Here is an 11,750-nt window from a genome sequence, read left to right as displayed (position 1 = left end):
AGGAAGGGAAAAAAAAAAATAAAAAAAAAAAAAAGCCTGAACCTGCTTCCATGTAGTCTCTCGGATCCATCTTGTTTTCCAAGTCTCCATCCCTGTCGAAGTCCTCACATTCAAAGCTCTAACTCCAACACTGTCATGGCTACAGAACACTTTAGCGACCCAGACGCTGGAACCCGGAAGAAACACAGCAGGAGACGAGCGTGGCAGGTAAAGGATTTAATGATTAGGTAAGGTAGGGCGTGAGCAGGGCTGGTGGTAGATTCCAGGCGAGAGGCTGAGGCTGGTGGCGTCACTGGTAGGTTCCACCACAGGAAGGGATGGCCGTCTTGGGCGAAGGTCCACGGAACAGAGGCAGAGGCTCGTGGTGTTACCGCTGGAGAGAAGACCAAACTGGGGATCCGGGTTGAGGCTGATATTCGCGACCACTCGTGGTAACAGATTCCTGAGGATGAGTAGAAAAGGCATAAGACAGAGTCTTGACAAACACATGGCAAGACTGTGACTAGGAGAGGTGACCAACTATGCACCATCAGGGGCAACGGACTGGCGAGGAATGATGATCCTGGAGCTCCTTAAAAAGGCAGACGAGGTGATGAGGTGAGTGGTCGCAGCTGGGGATAATCAGCAGTGGGGTGGAGAGGCGAGGGGGAGGAGACTGACAGAGGCACCATGACAAACACCTTTGTCTTTACTTTCTTCCCTTTCTTCCTTTTCATGCATAAACGTCACATTTCCATCAGCACCCATAGGTCAACAGCACCGGTGGTGATTGAAGAGAATGGGGTCAGTGTTTCTCCTTTAAGGTCCGAATCAGTGTCTCACACACAGAAATGCACTCTGCTACATGTGGAAGTTAGACATGTGACTTCATTTCAGTCATAGTTGCTATGTCACCTTTGTAGTTTTTTTTGTTTTTTTTTTTTTTGACACAAGGGACTTTATGTAAAGCTTAAGCCTTTAACACTGGAACTTTAACTCCAATGTTCACATTCTTCTCACTACTGTCACTCTTCAACCATTTATGCTATTACCATAATTCCGGCAGATTCTCAAGTAAAGGAGCTTTGCACAGTTATGCAACACTTTACTAACATGTTGCATGTTGATGCCAAACAAAAAGCTGCCCAAACACAAGAAGAATTACAGTATGTCAAAGAGCGTGAATTATTTAGGAGTCGCCAGAGACGTCTCCGGTGTTAAAGGGTTACAGATGCTGATTTGCAGTGATGTAGATTTTCCCTGAACACCTTGGTGTAACGTTTGGTGTTTCTTATGTTATGTTCACACCGAACACAATTTGCAGGGCACAGGCGCCAATTTTAATGTTAAGTCAATGGTGCAGACAGGATCTGAGGTTCTACAGGGTCATTTGAGCAGTGCGATTTGAGCGACATGGTGAAAGTTTAATAATCTAAATTTTGGCAAGGTCGCCGTGGTGTGTCTACCAATCAGGGACTCAACTTTAGGGACATGACGTTTTCAATGACTCAATCAGGGGGTAGAATACCAATCCAAGTTTTTTGTCCTGAACTTCAATCTATCCCTTAAGCCCGGTAGGGCCGTGGGGTGGCCGAGCCCATTCCGGCTGCTGTTGGACGAAGGCAGGATACACCCTTGACAGGCTGTCAGTCTGTCATGCCCGTGGAGAGCCGCCGCTGGTGTCAATAGAGCTCGCTCGCTCTCTAGGCTAGCAGACAGAGAGCCGCTGCGGGGTGGAGAGGCTGCCTGCCTGGGCCTCCTGAACTTTGAATATTTTTCTTATTTTCATTTTCATACCTCTAGCTTTAATCCGGGACAGCAAGGCTCAGTCACAACACCACAGCGACCATCATCCAGACACAGCGGGAGTGAAGCTCTTAGTACCAAGAGAACCTCTGAATGATCCTGAACCCAAACATGGAGACATGATTAGGCTAATAATATGCTTTTAGACCTCTTTGAAATAAATAAAACTGATCTCTAAACATCATTGGTGTCTTCCATGCATTATAAATGAGATAAACACAGATACTCTAATACACTCTAAGTAGCAATTAGGTTGAAAACATCCTTCAACACGTGGCCGGGGAAGAAAACATTTTTGGACCGCATCAAATTCACCATGTGACGAATGGGGAGGCGGCCGACATGAATTTGACGTGCAGATCCCACTCAGTGTGAATGCAACATTAGGAATATATATATATATATATATATATATATATATATTACCTGCAGGGGGAAGACTTGTGTGTATGGGAATCAAGAGATCGGTCAGTGTGCAGCATTTGTGGATGGTTTTTCCCACAAGTGAGTCTTTTTTGCACGTTCTCAAGAAGTTTACTTTGGAAGTGTAAAATAAAAGCACACGCGTGATTTCAAATTACCCACGTGACTTTGCAAGAGTGATATTGAAATGAATAAACACATATGTGACTTTCATTTTACTTCTATGGGATATAGAACACAGCTGAATACCCTAAACAACATTTTTATCCCAACATAAACATAAAAAGTAAAAAAAAAATAGGAAAAAAAAGTTTAAATGGTGATTTCAACTTTTATTATTTTCTTTTAGATATTTGACATTTTTACATGTTTTCTTTCATTCTTCTATTTATTTTACAAACCCCTTGGAACTACTGCAGATCATTTCAGCTAAATTCCAGCAGATTTATATGCAAAAGTAAAACAACATTAAGTTACAAATGTCTTTCCAAGAAAATAAACTCATTTGCACTCTTTCAGTAAAAGCTGTTGACAGAAGGTTTCTCGAATATGTAAAATATTCTAGTGAATAAATAATATTTTCTGCATCTGTTAAAGGCACGTGTATTATTCCTCCAATAATAAGAACACACCTTCCTGCTGAACATGCAGACTGAGCGGCTGTCCAGCGTCGCTGGAGCAGCTCAGCTGTAAGTGCCGACATCATGAACACGGCTTCGGTTGGTTAGCTCTGCAGATTAAATAAATATACAGATGTAGCTGATTTTGTTGCACGCTTGCCTCCCTGCAGCCCTTGGGAAGCAGCTGGCTCTGCTTATCAGCTCTAACAAGGTGTCGTCTGCTAAATTGTTCAGTGATGGATGCAGAGTCTTGTATTTCCTTACAATGACTGGATTCTGCTGGAAAATGACAAAAGGAAAGTAAGCCGTCCACAGCTGTCTTCAAGTTACAGATGTTTCAAGTGTTCTGCATTTTATCTTTTTTTTCATCTTTTAAAACATAAAAAATGTTATTGACACCATGACTGTTTTGAGGCAAGACACAAGGCAGTTCGTCATACGGGATAAGTGTCTACATTTATTTTTAACTTGTCCTGTCCAACAGCTGAGCCAACAGATGCGGGCTGAGAGCTTTTTGTGTTGGGCAGATTTTACTGTCACAACAGGGATTTATTGAGTTTAAACCCCTTTTGTATTTTATGCTAAACTTTACTTATATTGATTATGTATTATTGATTATATATTGGCATTGGGTCCAAGTTCACCCAGTCCAGGGGCCCCACCACCTCCAGAGCCCTGACCCCATAGGCCCCACACCCCCCACCTCACACAAGGAGAGAGAAGCCAAGAAGGAGCCAATCACTGGGGCAAATCCCGGCTCCTGCCCCCAAGCACCTCCCCTGTGGCACCAATGGGAGACCGAGGCAGTCCGACCAGCCGCGGCCCACACCGATTACCTCAGTAGAGACCGCAACCTGTAGACCAAGTGTCAACATTAATGATCGACAGACTGTCAGAAAGCCTGGATTCCTGCTCTGGTCCTTAGTTTTTTAGGTGGCTCATGGTGTCATTTTCACGACAAGTTTTTGTCGTATTTGAAATCCCTTTCGTCAGTCTGGTTGTTTTGTTTTTAGTACATCATAAATTAATTAATTAATTCATTCATTCATTCATTCATTTTATACCACAGTCGGGGTGAATACTTGGATCTGATTGGCTGCAGGGTGTGTCATTGGACACCTGAAAAAGAAGTTCTGGTCACATACTGTAGCCTCAAGATTCTATATTATCACTTTGGCCTAAACACGAGTTTGTAACTAGAACAATAATAACTTGGAACATACAGTAGTTGGTCATGCTGCTTGAAGATCAAATTTATATTAAAAAAAGAAAAAAACTGCTTGCCTGCATTATAAAAACATGTTTTTTTGTGTGTTCCAGACAAAAAAGAATGACATGCATGAAAAATATAAAATGATTGAATGAACAGTTACATAAATGCGCTTAAAAAAACTGGCAATCTATCAAAGGTGAACCTTGCTTTCAGTCAACCGTTGCTGGGATTAGCTCCAGCAACCCTGTGACCCTGAACGACATTAAACCTGGAAAATGAAAGGATGTAAATGAGTGATTAAGTATCACGATGTAAGAAAACAACCAAACATTAAAAGCAGTGCACTTAACTTCATTTAGCTTCGTTTTTGTCGAGGCTCGTCAACTTTTCAGAACATTTTCAACTGTTTGAATCAAAATCAGATGACTAGAAATGTTATATAGTTCATAAAGATGAATCTACTTCTCTTCAAAAGGCTTCCACAACTTTACCCAAAAAAAAAGAAAGAAAGAAAGAAAGAAAAAATGAGAAAGCGCTTTTGGTGAGACAGCTGCTCTTAATTAAAGCTCAAGTATCTAACCTTCTCTTATAGGTCACCCTAACATTACATTTATACAGTCATTTGGCAGACTTTTCTTTTAAAGTACTTTTGCTGGAGTATTCGCTCATCTGCCTTTACACACATGAACTAAAGTGACTTCCCATTTATAACCTGTTTAATTTGATGTCATTCCACTCTGTAGCTTCTCTGGAAGTCTTTTCCCAGGTTTAGGAGTATTTGAGAATGTTTGACTGTTCTAGAAGCTCATTTGTGGCGTCAAATGCTGATGTTCCATGAGATGGGCTCACTTGTATGTTCCCTATAGCTCATGCGACAGGGTTTCTTATTAGGTTCAGATCAGGACCGTTGGCAGTGTAACAATTGTGCTATCATAGGCATATTTACATCACAAGTGGGTTCATCTGGACCCCACAACATAGAACTTTTTCTTCAAGGATTTTATCAATCTTCACTGGTGTCTGTGGCAGACATAAAAATCCTGTCCACATTTATCCACCTTGGTCATGGGAGGGATCACTCATCAATAGATGGGTGGGGTCATCTGGACCCCATAAGATAGCATGAGGGACATAGGGATGGACAAAGCGCCTGTGACGACAACCATAGTAAAAGCTTTACTTCAGGTTCCAAAAAAATTTATTCAATCCAGTCGCCGTGTTTATATTATTTTATATTATTTATATTTCGCCATGTTGGACCCAGACGATGTTACTAAGCAAAAGTGGTCCAAGTTGATCTGAATCATCATTTCTATAGTAACCACTCTCACTAATCAGAAGTGAGCTTGTTGGAACTACACCCAAATGAAAGCAGGCTCGGGAGAATTTGTCAAAAGTTTTGAACATTCAAGGTGTGGGTCAGCAGGCACCGCATGCTTTTACTAAGGCATCTGATTGGCTAGTTTATAACTTGAATAAATTGGGATAAAGAAAGTGCATCATGAAAAAGCAAGAACATGTTAAAAAGAGGCACCAGAAAAATGTTTATTCAGACAAATGAAATAACTGATTAATAGATGTAGTCCCAGCCCTGGGCTGGGTGAAACTGATTTGGACTAATCATAAAATAGTATGCAAACAAAATCAGAATAAACAAACTTTAGCCTCAGATACAAAAGGGGTTTATGCAAATATACTAACCCACTATTATAACAGTAAAATCTGTCGAACACAAGAGGCCTTCTGCTCATATCTGTTTGCTCAACAGTTGGTCAAGTAAAGCTAAAAAAAAAAATGGACTCTGAATTGTGGGCAGGACTGTTGGTGCAGAGTAAGACCGTTCCCACTTCCCATCATCCATCTGTTTACACTCTCTCCTGCTAGCTTAAAGCCTCTAACATCCCGAGTCTAACGTTACTAGTACAACAAAAATGGTGAGTAATATTGGAGCTATCCAGCCATAAAGTTTTGAGCCAGATTTGAGGAAATCAAAGACAGGCATGGATCTATTTCTCTACACGTGGATGCATGACAATGGAGCGGAGCAGGGAGCTTATGGCTTGTACGGCAAACTTTTTCTGCTCTACATTCACACGGATTTTAATAAAAAAATACTCAGAAACACAATTTTAAGATTAATTCTCTTTATATATTCTCTATCATAAGAAGAATTCTACAAGAACATGTTTAAAAAACACCCAAAACACAGGTGGATCTCAGCTGAAGAGGATTTTATTTTAAATTTTCCAAATATGTGATATCTAACTTCACCTCTGAGATGAAACTTATGGTCTATAATCAATCAGTGGCTGTTTCACGTTATAGCAAGGTTACAGACTTAACTTTACAAGAGGTTAAAGTTTTCTTCTCAATTAAAATGTCATTTTATTCTAGTGCTGTGCGAATCAATCCACACATCATGTTTCACCAACTCAGAGCCACTGTTAAGACTTAATATTCCATCTCGCAGAGCAAATCAAAGTGCTGCAAGGAGACTTAAAAGACATGCAGAAGTGAGAAAGTCTTTCCAGAGGAGAGCCTGTAGCACGTCTCTGCTCAGTCTGTTTGATAATCGCTCCATGAGTCTTTGACACGTCCCTTCGTTGAATGCAGACCCGCTTTTTCCTCTGGAGATTTCATGTTGCATTTACTCCAGAACCAGCTGATAATTGACACAGTCAGAGTCCTGACGCTCCACGTCTACCTCAAAGACTTGGAGCTGACAGAAGCTGGCTGATCAAACAGCTTGCATCATTCCATTTTGCTCCACGTCGGCAGTTAAAGGTTGCACTTGAGCTCACCACAAAGACGTATGACAACCTGATCTTACAGAGTAGCTGAAAAAGTTATCCATGTTCTAGACTTGTCAGAGACAAAGCTGGAGACTTCGAGACAAAGGAGACGATTATTTTCTCTCCCCTGAGAAAAGTCTGCTGCGTTATAAAAACTCTACATATGTTTGCAGATTTTAATCTCCCATGTGACACAAATATTCACATCACATGCTAAAGTGTGACAAAATACAGTGATACAAAAATATGTATATAACTTTTTTGCTACAAATGCCAAAATAACGATGATTTCCTAGCATAGCTCACAGATAAAATCATTTAAAGAGTGTTTTTTCTGTTTGGGTTCTGTTAAAAACATGTGGAAATGATCTAAAAAGCTTAGGAACAGATAATATTTTTGCTCTAATATATACTCCCCCTTGAAGAACAGATTTTTAAGCCACTAAAAAGGATAAGATATTTCTAGAAATGCACAAAACAGATAAAAGTAAATTAGATCTAGTTCATGAAAAGAATGTGGTCCTGGACAAAAGTGGCTGAAATGAGTTTCCTCCGTACGGTGGCTGGGCAGTCCCTTAGAGATAAAGGTGAGAAGCTCGGTCACCCAGAGAGAGCTCGGAGTAGAACCGGGGCATTTGGTCCAAATGTCTCTTGGGAAGTTGTTCCGGTCATGTCCCACTGGGCGTAGGCCCTGGGGAAGACTCTGGACACGCTGGAGAGACCACATCTCTCTGTTGTCCTGGGAACGCCTTGGGGTCCCCCCAGAGGAGTTGCAGGACGTGACCCGGGATAGGAAAGGCTGGATATCTTTGCTTAGACTGCTGCCCCCATGGCCTGGTCCCAGATGGGCGGAAGAAGATGGATGAATGGACAATCTAGTTAAAAATAGTTACAATCTTCTTTATTAGAAACAAATTGTATGTGAGAACTTTAAGCTTTAAGTATAATAAAGAAGCTTTCAAAAGAGGCACTATAGTCAAGTCTCTCCAAACAGGAGAACACTAACCCTCTAACACCTTTTTAGAAATCAGTTCTGCCAGGCATACGAGGCAAGAAAATGATGGCAGTATCATACTTTACAAATATTTCACTTCACTTTGCATCTGTTGAGTCAGCTTTTATCCCCCTCTTTCATTGTGAAGTATTGGTAAATACTTGGGATTTTTGCTGCTGGTCACTTATGACAAACAGAGCCAATGGCTTTACCTACCATCTTAAAATTTCATACAGGTTTGTCCATTTTTTCATCCACCTGTCAGGGCTGTTGTGACTAAGGCACAAACTGGTCAATGACAAACAAAACCCTTAGACTTGATTTGTTTCGCCAAAAAATACTCAAGTCCTCAAGACAGGAGCCACACTGTTCCGTTTGCTAATGATTGTGATGCTTCCCTTAAACTGTGATGATCTCCTGTGTGGTCCCATAGTGAAAGATTTCAGTGCACCTCATCCAGGCAAACAAAAGATCTGCTAGTCTATTTTTGAAGCTTTTTCTCTGCCATCCTCCCTGTTATGAAAGCTGACTGATTGACAGGCTGAAAAGTCTTGCTGATTACCTGGTAGAGGTGTAAAAATACCCTGATGCAGTGATTGACGGAAACCACCTTCAGCCTCAGGTTGACACAGGAAAGTTAATCAGTTAATTAACTGTCGTTTCTACAACACGTCTTTTCCGCTCTTTGATGTCCAGTCATTGCTGCTTGAAGATCAAATTTATATTAAAAAAAAAAAAACTGCTTGCCTGCATTATAAAAACGTGTTTTTTTGTGTGTTCCAGACAAAAAAGCGCAAAGTCTGGCTTTTTTTTTTTAAATATATATTTTCCTCAGAAGGGCCAAAGACCTGCTGTGACTATCATCTTTTTTCCTGGATATGGTCAACTGAAAAGAACTGTCAGTTCTGACTGACCCACCCCCACCCGCAGTTTAAAGGTCCTTAGAAGAAAGCATCCAGAGTGGGTGGCTGCATGAATGCCTGCAAATCTTATCAACGAAGTACCAAGAAATATAAAATATAATAACATCGAGTATAGAGTGTAATATTTTCTTCTTTTGTATTTCATTTCTGTAATTATAAACAAAATGGTACATTGCTGCATGATAAAAATTGTGTAAGCCATCAGTTCTTTAAGAGTAAACAATTCTATATGAATTTAGAACAGAAATTATTAGTGTGTGCATACAAAAGCATTTTGCTCTGTCTAGTCTCTGTAAGACCAGAGCAGGAGTTTGGATCGCAGTAAGTCAGACCTGTTCCCAGTGGATGTTGGACTCCGGCAGGGCTGCCCTCTAATTACCAGTTCTACTCATAATCTTTATAGGCAGAATTTTAAGACGGACAAAGGTCCAGAGAGGGTCTAGTTTGGGGTCCACATGATTTTTTTGGGGTTCGTATGCTTTTCCTCTCCATTTCTGCAGAAACTGGGCAGAGGTTCCTGGTCTACCTCTGTCTAGTCCCACCTATGGCCCAGTTGTGACCCGTTCTTCCTCATCAGGATTCCAATTTATAAGCCTCAACCTTTTCCTCCACTACCTGCCAGATTGTTCACATACTGAAGATATCTTTAGCCTTCCAGAGTCTCTGCTCCTAAAATTACCTGCTCAACCTATAGCCGTCCTACCCCTTCTCTTCATTGAGACTTTTGGTCACATTGAACAACTTAAACCTCTGTCAGCCTGCCATCTGCTACTTAGATCCACCAGAACTATTCCTTATATGATATGTCCTCTCTGCGTCCCGCCACCTTAGGGTGGCTGGGCACTCCCTGAGACAGGGTGAGAAGCTCGGACACCCAGAAAGAGCTCAGAGTAGAGCTGATGCTCCTTCAAGTTGAGAGGAGCCAGTTGAGGTAGCTCGGATGGATGGATGGATGGACTTCAAAGGTTTCAAAAGGCCTGTGACTCAGATGTTAAACAAATTTTGTTTTACTGTGCACAGAAAACCACTATCAGAAAAAAAAAGTTTGTATTAATCCTTTACAGGATCATACTAACCTGAGCCTACATCTTTATAAGCTGAGAAGGAAAAATGAAGAGAGTAACTGCTGGTGATCGTGTGATACATGGATGAAGAGTGTATGACATTACCTTTTAATTTTGTTCATTTGAAACCACTTTTTTAAGTTCTAAAAATTAAGAAACAATTATAAAAAAAAATCAAGCATGGGTGTTTTTTTCAGGACATGCTTTATACAGCCATGTAAAAATTATGATTTGGGTGACATCTGTGAGTCAAATGCCCACACCAACAAGAAAAAATATTTTAATTATTTTATATCTGCCTCAAATGTAATTCAAGTACTGTGTTTTTTGGATTATAAGTCATTCTGGAGTATACTGTAAGTCAAAAAAAAAAAACAGCCAAAAAATACATTGTGAGGGGAAAAAAATTAATAAGTTGCACTTTTGGGAGACATTGATTTTTGAAATCAAGAACGGAAATTTCACCTTAAAAGGTAAATCATAAAAACGGATCGCAATGATTGACTGAATTTATGCATCCTTCACTACTGTAACACATTGATACTTTAACTTCATGAAACACAGGAGGAAATTAGCATACTCACTCAACATATAAACAATTCTTCAGATAACCATAGCAAGAAGAGGATGCTAAAAAGTCAACTAAACTCTTTATGTCACCTTAAATCAATACATGTGTTAAATTATTTAATCTCTGTAGCAAAGAAATAATTCCAAGGCTGGCATAAGACTGAGTGGCCCTTTTTTCAGTAACAAAAAATACTAATACACGCACCTATAGTACTCACTAGTGGTTGCTTCTGTTCGTTTTGAAAAATGCACTTCAGTCACGCGAGTATAAATCACATTCTCTGCAGAACAATGCAAAGAAACGCAACTTATACTCCAAAAAATACACTAAGTTCTGTTTTATCCAGCTAAAATTTTGAGTTTTCTTTGGTGTTGTGTGTGTAAAGTTATGTACATTTATGTGTCCATGAGAAGGTTTGGTTGCTTGACTGAGTGATGGCCACAGGTGCCTAACTTGGACGCTGCACTGATGACAGTGACATGGACCAATGGTGGCATTCATGACAGTTTAAATTCCAGGTCTCAAACTCCAGCCCTCCAGGGTCCAGTGTCCAACATGTTTTTCAGCTAACCTGCCATTGCAGTTTCTTGTTGGCAAAACACACCTGATCCAGGTGACCAGCAGCAGATGAGGCAGGCTTTTATATATTAAAAACAGCCTCAAGTTGACCCTCAAGGGCTAACGTCTGACACTATTGGTTTAAAAGGTATACAGTGGATTCAGCTTTCAGCATGCCCTCTATGTGTTTCGGCTTGTAAACTCTTTGTTGTAAGCTGTGGTAGTTCCATTAGTTTGGTTGTACCTTTGTTGGAGGACTTTGATTTTGTGCAGGTTCATTTGTGTTACACTTGTAGATGCACTTTATCTAAGCTCCTGCAACATAAACAGCAGAGCCTGTGTATTTGTATCCACCTGGTTTGCTTAGTTGTTTATTTGCACGAATGACTGGTTCCTTGTTAACACCTGATTGCACATTGAACAACTGCTGCTCTTTACCCCTTCATTTTTGGATATTTTTTTCATGTTACCCAGTCTATCCCTTTCTATTAGACCAATGTCATTACAGGGTTTAGCAAATCGAAAATTACAACTACTCTAGCTTTTCATGCTATCTTCTACTTGTATTTTATTGTTACATTATGTGCAGGCTTCTTGTGTGTATTCAGGGTACTTAACACATCTCTGGGATTTTAATTGCTGGGCGCCTGTGGCTTTGTCTGCAGTAAAAGTTCTTCTCTAATTTAATTTCTCATCTGATAAACCTGTATCTGTATTAACTGAATGTCCCAGAAGTAAATTGGGGCCCTTATGAGAAAGAAAAAAAAAATCACAGACTATGTAATTCATACTATTGGCTACACTTCA

At 40.3% G+C, this 11,750-nt stretch overlaps 1 long non-coding RNA gene across 1 annotated transcript; it reads right to left on the bottom strand.

Annotated features, from left to right (window-relative positions):
• Positions 1 to 201: 201 nt before the first annotated feature.
• Positions 202 to 5,052, bottom strand: LOC118598756. The gene is made up of 2 exons (XR_004947861.1): positions 3,532 to 5,052; positions 202 to 3,104 (listed from the first exon to the last, which is right to left on the bottom strand). It is a non-coding gene; the product is annotated as an uncharacterized LOC118598756 (long non-coding RNA).
• Positions 5,053 to 11,750: the final 6,698 nt, after the last annotated feature.

Source organism: Oryzias melastigma, linkage group LG5 (assembly GCF_002922805.2).
Source record: "Oryzias melastigma strain HK-1 linkage group LG5, ASM292280v2, whole genome shotgun sequence".
NCBI classification, from domain to species: Eukaryota; Metazoa; Chordata; class Actinopteri; order Beloniformes; family Adrianichthyidae; genus Oryzias; species Oryzias melastigma.
Note: the sequence above shows the minus strand (reverse complement) of the source record. Positions and strands in the feature narration are given on the sequence as shown.